The following is a 14,061-nucleotide window of genomic DNA, read 5'->3' on the forward strand; positions in this document are numbered from 1 at the left end:
TGGTTTGCATCGCACATGTGTCTGATCACGTTTTGATGTTCTGTTAGACCCGCGACCTGCTCGGTCTGGTTCCCATTACAAGGAGGGTGAAGCCTCTGGTGCAACTGGTGACAGTCAGTTAATGAAGCGACTGATCGAAGAGACGGTGCCCTCAAGACTTTCCTCAAAACTTGAGATGACACTGACATGCAATTATTCAAAGCGCTGAGGAATTTGGGGACAGGACTCTTCAAAAGCAAATTAGTACATTCAAGTCCAATCAGAAGCTAAAGAGAATATAATGTAGAAACAACTAAATAATAAAAGATTATGTGGAAATCACTTTCGACCAAAATCAAAGCGAAAATAATTTATTAACTGAATATTCTCTGTGATAAATACGAATAGAATAATCAAAATTCTAATCTAACCTAATGTGTATATTAGCTGTAATACCACACTGTAAACCAAATGCTGAGATTAAAGATTTGTAGTAAGCAGTGAAAACTTTAATTTGTTTAGAGGTTCTACTAACTTAAAAATGTTGAGTGCCTGTTGATTTTTCTCTTTTGTCTTTATAAAATTTTTGATTGATGGGGGAAACAAATATTTTAAGAGATTTAAAAAGATATATTTCATATTTTACTATATTGAGTTTACTGAGGGGAGAGTAAAAATTTTGAGCATTTACTTACAATATTTGAGTTGGCTTGATGAATCATTTTAATTTAACTGTAATCAAAGAGTGCATGTAACTTGAACTATTTAAGTTCTGATAACTTTTGAGTTTATGAACTCAAGGAAATTGTAGCAACTGATTGCCCCGAATTTTTGAGGACTGACAACTTATCCAGGTTTACGGTGCAGCAGTAGAAAATGGACTCGCCGAATGCATGTAGGTTTCTGTGGATGCGATGCACACAGTTTGTGCAACTATAACAGCACAGCTTTGTCTACGAGACGAGGAGAACATATATCACTCGTACAGAGTATCATCAGTGAAAGAATTTCTGTACATCCGAAATTCGGAACACAACCTCGTCCAAAGCAAGTTACTTGTGCAGTGTAAGTTGCGGGGTTAAAAAAAAGCCATCTCTGTGAGACTGAAAGTCCTGGCTTCAGGCTCAACATACCTCACTAACCCATTAATCTCACTTCTTACACCCTTCAGGTGTGTTGCATCTGTGAAGTCTCAGTTCCACTCATCAACTTCCTGGACTTCCAGGCAAAAAAAAAAAAAATGCCAGTTGAAATGTCTCGGGCTGCTCCCTGAACGTCAGTGTGCATTACAACAACAAGATAAAACAGACAGAACATTTCTAACTGTGATGGAAACAGAGAGGAGTGATAGAAACCAGAGGCTCAGCACTGCACAAGGATTTTGTACATGAACTATGAGCAGAAAAAACACACTTTGATAGGGCTGACCCCTGAGAGTCGATGATTCGAAACATCAGTCGGAGCTCCTGTGGTCGACTGAGTTTCTTCCAGTCAAGCATTCATTTTTTTTCTTTGTCAGTCAGCGTGCATCACAGTTATAAGATAAAACAGATAGAAGATAACAAAAATCCACAGGGAGAACATTTCAGTGAGGAATTGAAGGGATTCGTAAATATATTTTTACATTAGTTGATGCACTTTTTAAAAAAAACCTTGTGCAACATGTTTTGGTGGTTAAATGGTGAGCAAGGCTTTTAGTTTTAGTTCTGGTTATTATCTGCATCATTGTACACAGAGCAACAAACTGTGGCTCTAAATCACCACAAACCACAGAACTGACTGTGATGGAAGCAGAGGGGTGATGGAAATGGAGCGCAGAGAGACACGCTGCAGCTGCCACTTCACCACCGCGCACCGGTGGAACGTACAAAGCAGGTGACGGTTGCTTGTTGTTTATGCTTGTTTTTTCGCACCCGACAGGCTCAGATTGTTATTCTACATGTCTGACAACATTATGGAAAGGATCACAACGCTGAAAGACGTCTCGTTCAACCAGAAACAGCTGTGTTATTGCAAACACAGTTATTTTCCATACTCTCAAACTTTAATGTCGTATTCTAAGATTTTAATGCAATTTTCTCAGAATTTTATTTTATACTATCAGATATTCATTGTATCTTTTCAGACTCATTGCATATTGTCAGACTTTCAAGCCATATTTTATGATCTTCATTCCATATTCTTTATTGGCATCCTGGTAACCTTGAATATACTAGTTTCATTTGACTAATGCAGGAAACTACTGCGAAACAAAATAGGAACATTTATATTTACACAAAAAAAAGTGGCTGTATTGTGTCAATGATGTTCTCTCACAGACCAAAGATTGAAGTTACAACCAAAATCTCTTCAAACAAAGAAGAATGAAAGCATCGAAGGGCAAAAACACCAATCCCTGCCAACGAAACACCTCGTATGCAGCATTTCCCAACCCTGGTCCTCAGGGCCCACTGGCCTGCATGTTTTAGATGTTTTCCTGCCTGATTCAAATGATCAGGTTGTTATCAGGCTTCTGCAGAGTCTTGACGACGAGCTGATCATTTTAAACAGGCGTGTTGGAGCAGGGAGACATCTGAAGCATGCAGGGCAGTGGGTTCTGAGGACCAGGACTGGGCAGTGCTGCCTTGTACATGATGTCACAGCTGTGAATGTAGTTTTCCCTTTATGTTTCCTTGTGTTTTTCCCGTCTCCTGTATGTGTGTGTGTGTGTGTGTGTGTGTGTGTGTGTGTGTGTGTGTGTGGTGATCCTGCACACCTGCTATTTCAAACTCATCATCCACACCTGTCTTCCATCAGGCTCATCATGCTGCAGTGTATCTGCCCCAGTTCTTTCTGTGTTTTCTTGCCTAATTGTGCACTTTTGCACTCCGGGACCAGATTTCATCAGCCTGCATAACAACCAGCCCTCAACCAGCTTTCCACCAGCCAAATCCAGCGAGCCACACCATTTCCCCTCGCTCGTGTACCCTGATCCAGCCTCTCCCACCTGTGCTCACCGCCCTCTGCCCTCTGCCTCCCTGCTCATTCCACCTCCAACTTCCATTTCTGGTTTCCCAAACTCATTTGAGTCACAGAAAGTGGTAACTGCAAACGTATATATAACAATTGCTCCTAAAACAACCAACAGCAGATCAAACTGACCATCACTCCACAAAGCTGTAAAGCTTCAACCAACCAAAGCTTACCACTCACAAACAGTGGTGGGAATAACACGTTTCTAAGTAACACGTCAATGTATTGCCACTACTTTTTATAGAAACACCATTACAGTTACCAAGGTGTAAAAGGCTTTCAGAGGATTAAGGTTTATTATCATCAGACCTTTATTATCATGCAGAACCATATGGATCTGGCTGAGGTGGCCACAGATGACTGCTGCAGCTGTCGTGTTATATGTCACAACTTTTAGCTGTAATAACATCACACAAGGCCGAAACAAAAGAATCACCGAATGTAACGTCTGCGGGGATAACAGACGCTGATCAACCTCGTAATACTTTATCAGACACTTGACGACACACCAGCTTATCACCAATCAATCAGCTGTATCACATTAGCTTGATATTTTGCAAAGTTGACAAATATGCATATGTGCGCAGAGAGCGCTGCTTTGCCGTGACCGTAGAAGAATTTTTGCCCAGAGGAATGACGACGCCTTCTTGCTCTTTCATTAGCTTTTATCTGCGGGATGTCTCCATTTTTCTATGACTCAGTCTGTTCTAAGTGTTTTGTGACATCAGGTGAATTGGTTGTGGGCTCCGCTCTCCCTCCTTTCTGTCGGAGAGCTGCGTTTTTTCCTCCTGCTCTTCGCTGGACTGTTACAGTTCATAACCTTCATCTGCATGTTCTCAGTGCAGTCACCTTTAATTCACTTTGAATGGGAAATTTTTCGCATTTTTTTGAGATTTTTGCAGAAACGGTTTAGTGAATCATTAACAAAAGTCATAGCACATGAATTTTCCAGACATTTTGATGTGCTTTTTGTGTACATCCACCCAACAGTGTGGGACTAGTTACATGCCGAAGATCCAGCAGAAGAAAAATAATAAGAAAAATAAATATGGAGGATTATATAGAGTGTGCCTTTGTGCACTGCACATCAGTCATACTGAATAAATAAAAATAAAAATGTCTATCATCATCTAGTCAATATAAATAAAGATAGAACAAATAATAAAACATCACTTAATGTCAGTATAAACACAAATAAAATGAATAAATGAAAAAAAGATTAAAGCCTCAACTTTAGAACCGTCAGAAGGAGCCCACCCAGCCGCAGAATCACCAACATCTTGTGAATCATTTCTTAAAACTCATTTTTATTGACCATTTTTAAGCCAGGACTGAGGTGAGGTGATGTCAAGTAAGTTGAGTCTAAAGTAATCATTTTCAAGACTAGTTGAGCCAAAGTCATGTAATTTTAACCAACATACATTATGATACAGTTTGTTAATAAGTTTAAAATCTTTCTCAGCAGAAGCAGAAATATTGTTCCTTTTTTTAGCCCATCAGTTAATTTCTGGAGTGAAGCCCAGTCGTCTTATTGCTGCTCGTAGCTATAATTTTTATAAACTCCTGTGGTTCTTTGTGATTGCAAAGTTCTCCTGCAGAATGAATTAACAGCAGCTCCCTGTATGAACAGCTCATCCTCACAAAACATGTATCATAAAAATGTACTTCTGCTGGACTTTTGCTTGACTTTGTAACAGCGGGTGAACTAACTGGTAAGTGGACTTGATCACACAACTCAGAGACAGAATCTTGGCCAAATCGTCACGACCACATGCAAAACTGAGGGTTAAGGCCAAGTGGTAGGGCCAAGGAAACTGTGGAAATTCATGTTACAGCAGCTCAAAGGTCAAAAGCACAGGGTGAAAAGGGATTTGTAGTTGTAATTAGAATACAAATATCATAAAATATAAAAAGGACAATAAAAATATAAAATATGAATTAAAAGACAATACATGCAAACTGTATACACCAGCCGTACCCAGACTTAATGCCACGGTCCAATTTAAAATCTAAAAGTTTTCTGCAGCCCATCAAAACTTTAATCACAGTTCTGATCAGCACATGACACTAACTGGACCAGTGATGAGATACAGGATACATTTTAGTGTTAATGTGACGGGTCATCAGATACAGTGTACTTGTAAAACTTATTATTAAATTTTATTTATTTTTCATTAACTCTCAAGGCCCTTCAGTAGGTCCCGGCCCACACTTCGGGAGTCACTGGTCTTATTTCATACACCTTTCACTTATAGAAAAAAATGGATGTATGTGTGTAATTGTACGATAACTGCACAAATGTTATACTAGATAATATACATGGTGTGTAGAATAGATATAAATGATATTGCTTTGTAAAAAAGGATTGCATTGGTCAGAGCTGCTGCCACTCTCACGCCATCGATCTCCATCCATACCAACAGCCGAGGTGTCACAAAATCAAATACAGCTTAGAATTTTTGAGTTTTATCAAACATTTTTAAAAAGTTTTAATATTTTGTGCGTCTGTGGCTCGGTACCTTTTCCTCTAAATTTTGACAGTGGCCAGTCTTCTTGAGTCTCCATAGGCTAGCTATGGATACTAAAGTCTTCAGGGAAAGTAGAGAATGTAATTGTTTTGGCTTCAGACATTTTTTTTCTTTTTTTTGGGGGGGGGGCCAAAATGGCTCTGTTGATCATAAAGATGACAGACCCCTGGTTCCAGCCCCCCTGCGACCCGTATAGAAAAGTGGTTACAAACAATGGATGGATGGATGGATGGATGGATGGATGAATGAATGGATGGATGGTTGGATGGATGGATGGATGGATGGATGGAGCAGTTCTTTTCAAAAAGAAGCAGTCGTTCATTTTAACATGCATGCCCTTTAAGATTGCACTAAAACTGGTGACAGAGTACGATCACAGACAGGTCCGCTGTCATGTTTATGAAGCTGAAAGAGAGATGTGTCCAGAGGGGAACCCCAGACCTGTGCAAGATCGCATGAGAGGGGATATTTAACAGAACCAACAGGAACACATCCCTGTTTTGAAAATCAAGGGTTCCCTCCTTGACATGACTGAGAGAGAGGCGCACGCAGATTCAAAAATACAAAATCAATTCTTGGCAGCCGATGATCTTATGGGGGAAAAAAATGAATCTATGGGAAGCATGGCTAGCTGCAGACTCACTTGTAAAGCATGATATCACAACAAAAGCTGTCCACTACAATTCACCCTCAGTACAAACAGGTGGAGTTCCACCACAGCTCTTTCCACCCTGCAGCTCTGTCACCTCCTATTGGACTATTAAAACCCAACCCAACACAATATAAAGATTAACACTTAGCAAGAAAATGAAAAATGAGACTCAACTGGAGGAGCCAATGACACCCCCCCCCCCAGGGTCTAAGCTGGAGGCACCATCCAGTGCCCCTGGGAAGCAGCTGAGGGACAGAGCCTTCTAGCAGCTGAACGCTGTCCGTGGCTGGAAAAGAGTTAGCAGCTGGCTCACTTCCGACTAACTCCCCACCTAAACAAACAACAAGCCTCCCCTCCTCACACTGGACAGCTCCCCTACCTTACTTTTCACTGACACTAAAAGTCGCAAATGGCCCCCACCCCCCAGAAAGTGAGTGTACAGCCGATCGTCTTGGCTGGGCAGCGTGTCCTGTGGTGTCCACCAAGTCCTGCTCCACAGACAGACTGAACAGGTCCTTGTCTCTCTCTCTGTTGTCAGTTTCTCCAGGTCCCAGACAACACTCTTATTCAATTATACCTAACTGCCCCTCCCTACGGAGCAAAACACTAACCCCAGATAAACAAACCCCACACCACAGCACAATAAATTGCGAGCTGCCAGTTCATTTGCCATGCACATTATTCTCATCTTTTTCTTGACTGAGAACCCCAATTGCCAAAGTGCTGCTGGGTTTGAAATCTCAAAGACTGCCAATGTCCTCCATTTTGGCCCTGTGGAGCTGCTTGGCCTGCTGAAGCAGCGTGGGAGTTTCCGCCGTGCTGCAAGCAACAATAGGTGCTGATGAGCCTATTCTCGGCCACTCAAGGGACGAGGACAAAGATGCGATGGTTTAAGAGGATGAAGTATTTCTCATACCCCTAGTAGCTTGCTGCAGAACTTGCAACTCATCTCTCCCTTCCATGCCGATTGTGACCTGAACGTGATCCTGCTCAAGTTCCTCAGCCAATCACAGCATGATAAATGACATGCCCTCCGTTTCTACTACACTTTCTCACACATGCATACATTCTTTTCTTATATATACATATCTTTTTCAGAGATACATGTCCTTCTCAGTTACACATATTTATAATTCAATGTGTCCATTCAGTTCATGTGTATAATAGCAAAGTAAATGAATGTGAGTAAAATATAAGATTATGAGAATAAAATGAATAAATGTGTGAGTGAAAATATATAAATATTGGGTACCCCAATAGTTCAGTTAGTTTAGTGTGCGCCCCGTGTACTGAGGGTCTTAGTCTTCTGCAGAGGCCGCTGATTTGACTCCTGCCTGCTGCCCATTTGCTGTGTGTCATCCTCTTTCTCTCTCTCTCTCTCCCCCCTTCCCTGTCTTATCTTCAGCTGTCACTATCAAAATAAAGGGAAAAGCCAAAAGAATAATCTTTAAAAAAAAAAAGAAAAAAAAAGGAGATAATAAATAAATATGAGAGTTGTCTCACATAGTCAGACCTCTCTCTGCAATGCTATACATACACGGATGCGGACATAAACATTCTGCTGTAGAGAGCAGAATGGCAAGTCTGACATTAAAATGACTACATCACTGCAAAAGAAAAGCTAACAGATGTTAGCTTGTTTACGTTCGTACCATTAGCATCCCAGGCTCAGAGGTTGTTCTTGTTTCGCAGGGACTGCAGATAGTGAACACTGCAATACCTCAGCCAATGGCAGGGCTTCTACCAGCAGTGTGTTTCCCATGAGTCACACTAATATGAGAGTAAAATGTGTGAATGAAAATGTCTAAAATGAGTATATGATGTATGAATATTAAGTTAAAATATATGAATATAAGAATGAAATGTATGAGTACAAAAATATGTGGGTGTAAGAAGAAAAAATAAATGATAGAAATGAACAAAAATAAATTAATGTGAGTTAAAATGAACGTATGTGAAAGGAGAACGTTTGAATGTGAGAGGGCCAGTGTGAATTCTGGCTGTACAGCCCCTCATAGCATCAGCCTGGACTCATGCCTTTACTACCATCGGTTAATTCAACAAGGATAATCAACAGGGTTGGGAGGATTACTCTAACTAACTTAACTAATACAGTTACTAATACATGTTAAAAAATGTAGTCAGTAACATAATCCACACATCACAATATTAAAGTCAAATATCTTGATTATTTTATGTTACTTTTTGATTACTTCAGTATAAAATATGGTGAAACTGTTTAGCCAAATACAGTGTTTTTAGGGCTGCAACTAATGATTATTTTCATCACCGATTAATCAGTGGAGTATTTTTATTAGCCATTAATCTGTTGATTATTTTCTCAGTTAATCAATTAGTTGTTCCATGAAATGTCAGAAAATGCTGGAGGATATTGATCAAAGTTCAAGTTGACGTCCTCAAACGTCTTGATTCGCCCGCAACTTAAGATATTCAGTTTACTGTCAGAGATGAGTAAAGAAACCAGGAAATATTCACATTTAAGAAGCTGCAAACTACTAAAACTGATTACCAAAATAGTTGGTGATTAATTTAATAACTGATCGTTTGTTGTGGCTCTTGTCGAGATAATATAAGGTGATGTGGTAATGGCAGAAAAGTGGTCAGGAACATCAATTTATGCACAAATTAAGTCTTACGCAGATTCATTAATAAGGTCTATTGTGAATTAGGCTGCTTTTGTTCATTTTTAAAAAGTAGGTCTCCAGGATAAAAACAGTTTGGGAAACACTGCTCTATGGTAGCAGCTGTTGTGCAGTGGTGGAAGGAGCAACAACAAAACTGACAAATGATTGCAGTCATGGATGCACCTTGTGTTAAAGGTGCCTGAGTGACAAAGCAAGACTCTGGAAAACCTCTAATCCATTTGGACTACCCCAACAAGTTGTTTCATTTATCATCCAACAGGCCATATCTTCCTGGATACACTCATTATTTATTGTCCTTGTTCTTTAAGAGCCTGGTTTTCCTCCTGCATGAGGTTTTCTGGTATGTTGCTGCAGTATTCCTCTCTATGGAATCTGATTTATATCCTCTTGTGTGTTTGCTAGAAGCCATTTGTGCGCACACGTTAAACGAACACATGTTTTCTGCAGCGTGAATAAAAGCGGAATGGGATGGAGCGGTCTCCTCTTGCACCAGTGATCAGAGAGGACGCTGACAGTATCTGACACGCCAATAAAACTCATCTGACCGCCGCTCTTCACCTGCAGCCTCCCCGCTGCTGCCGCGGATCAATTTCTGCAGCAAGACAGAGCTCTGAGAGTCCCCGGCCACACGCTGAGTAAATATTCACTTTTCCAGGTTCAGTCGAGTGAGCAGTCTGCTGGAAATGAACTGAGGCTCGGTCTCCGAGTCCTCATCTATGACTGTTTCATGTCAATACAAGGAAACTCAGGAAGGCCCCCGAGAGGCCTCTACAGGCTGCAGCAGCTGTTACACTCCACCATTCTTACTCTTTCTCTTATTGTTCATACTTGTCACTAAGTTGCAGGTGTAACCTCAGGCAAGGATGAAAGACTCACAAAACAGCAGCTGAAAATCTGACTTTTTCTGACATCCAGAGGTAAAATTAACAGAAACTTTACAAACCCTTGAAAAAAAATCAACCTTCTTCTTGCTAGTCAGATCATTAGCCAGTTTCTTGGCCACTAATTAAAGAAAAAATATGGACAAGGTGCACAAGGTACCCTTTAGCATCAGTATAAGAGGCCAACAGAAAGCTTTAACATGTGGTTAACACTGTGAAACAGTTGCAGAAATAAACATGTTAACAGCGTGGTATTAAAATAGCTAATTTCCCCATCATAACTACCATGGTTCAGATTATGGGGAGCTAAATAAATAATCACAGTGGAAATGTGTCAGAGTTGTGTGTTTCACATATTATATTATAATTTATGAACATGTACTTGTGTGTGCCACCCTGACCGCTGTGTTGTCCGTGGTTCTGACACGGAGCGACGGTGATTGATAGACAGACAGACAGAACGTGTCACGTACATCGTTTCCTGTTTGCTTTTTCGTTGCTGCATTTTGAACTTTTGGCTCTAATTCCACGTTCTCTTCATAAAAATCCACAGACAGAAGGGAAACAACAGGGAACTGCAGGGACAGTCAATCAGAAGAGAGAGTGTGAGAGACAGACTCACGCAGCACAACAGCTGTTTCTATGTGCCTTTGATACTTTATGAAGTCCTCTCATGTTAAAACAAATGTGAGTTAATTTTGATTGAAGAACTTTTCACATTAGTTTACAGTCACAAAGATCAGATGATGTTGATAAGGTACATGAAGGTATGTGTATGCTGCTGATTTTGTGACTTTGTTTCTTGGTTTTTGCTCTGATTAATTGCATGCATTCTTTGATTTTGACACAGAACCCCTACATTCTTGTTATTAAGCCTCTATGAAATATAATTGACAGCATTAAATATCTGTAGTAGTAACAGTAAAATGCTTTTCACAGATGCACACGTCCATGTAAGCGTGTGCACGTGGTGTATTTTAGAAGCGGTGCGCACTGAAAAATCACTGTGTAATTCAAACCCTGATGACAACTGTACCAGGAGTGAATTTTTATATAACTCGCCCATTAAAAATTATATTAAAGTGCACTTCCAGTCATGTTTTAAACAATATAAAATGCTCTGCAAGAACTAATATAGTATCTGATGTTTGTTTAACAAAATAAGTTCAAATACTTTGTTAACATGGTTTACATAGAGCTCTACACCTTGCCTTCATTTAGAATTCAAGAATTCATGAATATACAAATAGTCTCCGCCCTCTGCACACACCCCTCCAACCTCCACCCCTACCACTAACTAGCTGCACCAGGCATCTCTGTTTCACTCGCAAATCATGATAACTAGCTACATCCGGCTTCTCCTATGAGCTGGACATCACCATCAATTTCATTATTTCACCATCAATGCAGATGTGTTTATGTTAAAGTCACTGTAAGCCCAGTGTGTCATACAGATGCTAAAGGGGAGGCCTTGTATCCATATGAGACACCAAGGGGTGTGACAAAGAGTCTATATTTGACGACCTGGGAATGAGAACGGGCTAAATGCTAACTCCTTTCCCAAAAATACCAGTTCAACCTGACAAAAGGTTGAGCTGAGCAAGGCCCTTTTTGTGCTTGAGATGTAATGGAAACCTGCTTACATCTTAAAGGGCAACTCTATTCATTTTGGGGGTTTGGGTTTTTTTATGTCATTCTGTAGCTTCCCAGAAATGTTCCTCATGTATACAAATTTGAACATTAAAATTTTTGGTCGAAATACGTAGGTTTTGGGGTCAAAATGCTATCTTTCTGAGCCATTCCAAAAAAAAAATTTCCATGTGACATGTTGTAGCTTTCTGCATGATAAGGTTGCTATATAAACCCCCAAGGTTGAAAGAGCAACATGTAAAATATGGCCACCTATCAAAGTTAGCTCCAAACAAACAGGGGGCAATGTGTCAGAGTAACCTCTGACTGCTGCTCACTGTACTCTCTGTCTTTGGCTGTGGCCTTCTGGCTGCTGTTAGCTCAGTTAGAGGCCCTAATTGTCCTAACTATTGTTGTAGATTAGAGAACTACTTAGCTAGTGTTTTGCTAACATTAGCTAACTTAAGATGAGACTACATGGCTTTTACGGGCACCCAGGCAACATCTTTTAACCGTTTTCAGAATGCAGTTTTCTTTTCAATAGTAATGAGCCAAGCACATAGCATAAATGAAAAGGACAAACGACAGCATCTTCAAACTTTGAGAGCCGAGCCAAGAGGTGACTAACTTTATGAGGGGGGTACTTAATGAGAGATGAAGGCACTCTTAGTTTGTGTGGAGATTTCATAATTTAATTTTTAAGAACACTGACAATTAAGGCGCAAGATTTTATACATTACAAAGTCCGTTAATTCATTATTACTAATCTTCAGTTTTATTTCACGATCTAATCTTTATTCTAGATCCCCCAGCCTAGTATTTGAAGCTTGTCAAAACCTATTATCCATGAAAGCCACTGAAACACAATTGTGTTTCAGACAAAGGATTTTATCTAATGAAGCATTTACTGTATCAGTCAATTAAAATCCTGTCCTATAACTTCTTTATAACCACCATTTTGCTAGTGAATTAGAACAGCATTACTTCATTCTTCTAATCACAAAAAGATCTTTATCCCAAAAAAAAAAATGCTGTTATTATCATTATTATCAGGGTATTCATAATCAATTCAGTGAGACAGTCTTCAGCTGTGGGTGGATACAGGTGAGAATGTGTTGCCCACTTTGTGTCAGACCTACTGTATACTGCTGGATTACACAGCCTTTAAATAGAACATACAGTACATCCATGTGATGTCTCTGGAGAACAGCAGGGAGCTGCAGGAGAGCTGTGTCATGCTGTGGAGGACAATGTGCAGCCTCACACTATCACTAAGTGTAGCCCCTGATGGGGAACAAATTATGTTATTAGAAGTACAATGTTCTGTGGTACACATACTTATTTTTATTGACTCAGATCGGCTTATACATTTATTTTACTGCCCAACCCGAAAACAACTGACTGAGATGTTGATGGCCAAAATTGAGGGCTGGATAGTCGCTACAGCACGTCTTCTGTCCATGATCAAACAAGCAGAACCTGCTTCCACCAACAGAACCTTTGGCTTTATTCATACTGCTAAGTTATCATTTCAAAAGGCAGAAGTTCACTACGTTTCCACCCAGTATCTACACTACCCTTTTACCCATTTTAGTTCGTTTTTCAACTCTAGAGTTGCGTGTGGACGGGAAGACACAGACTTTTGGAAACAATGACGCAGACACCAACATGCCTTCCTGAATGGGTATTATCAGTCATGACGTGTCATTCCCTTTTTAATCACACATATACTTTTAGTGTGGCTACTATATGTTAGCTACTAATTTGGTTAGCCTGCTGTTAGTGTGGCTTCAACATGTTAGCTGCTAGCTTTTGTTAGCTTGTGGTTACTGTGGCTACTACATGTTAGCTGCTAGCTTTGGTTTGCCTGCTCTTAGTGTGGCTACTGTATATTAGCTGCTAGCTTTGGTTAACCTTCTGTTAATGTGACCACTACATGCTGGCTGCTAGCTTTGGTTAACCCATTGTTAGTGTGGCCACTGTATGTTAGCTGCTAGCTTTGGTTAGCCAGCTGTTTGTGTGGCCATTGTATGTTAGCTGCTAGCTTTGGTTAGCCTGCTGTTAGCGTAGCTACTACATGTTAGCCATAGCGTTGGTTAGCCAGCTCTTAGGGTGACTACTACATGCTACCTGCTAGCTTTGGTTAGCCTGCTGTTAGTGTGGCCACTACATGGTAGCCACTAGCTTTGGCTAGCCTAGTGTCAGTGTGTTCAGCCACCATCTTTAGACACAAAAACACAAAAACATTTTTTTTTTTTTTTTTTTGTGATGTCATCATTTTATCCTGGTATCTAACTACTTCCTGTTTACACTGACACGTGCATACCCAGTGTATACATGAAGAGGAAGACGTTGTCATCCTTGGCAGGCGACCACCTTTATGACCTATGCCTTGAACCAGCCATGGTTGTATAATGTTTTTCTGAAGAAGAGCTTTGCCAAGTCTGAGACAAAAAGCTACACCAGTGTCCTGGAGATGATGACATACAATTTTTTTGAGAAGACATGGCCATATACCAGGCATAAAGGTTCTAATAAACACATTTATTGAGATGTCTTATATTTTACTAGATTTTCTCTCCTAGCTAAAAGAGTGCAACATCAAATTAATGGCATGAACTTTTGAGACAGTAATTAAGTTTTCATTTGTTTGTCAGTCTGTGAGGGTCACAGATTTTAATCCTGTGTTATGAAGTTTTTGTGGGGGGATATTT

Source organism: Lutjanus erythropterus, chromosome 18, assembly GCF_056507025.1.
Source record: "Lutjanus erythropterus isolate fLutEry1 chromosome 18, fLutEry1.hap2, whole genome shotgun sequence".
Taxonomy (NCBI): domain Eukaryota; kingdom Metazoa; phylum Chordata; class Actinopteri; order Lutjaniformes; family Lutjanidae; genus Lutjanus; species Lutjanus erythropterus.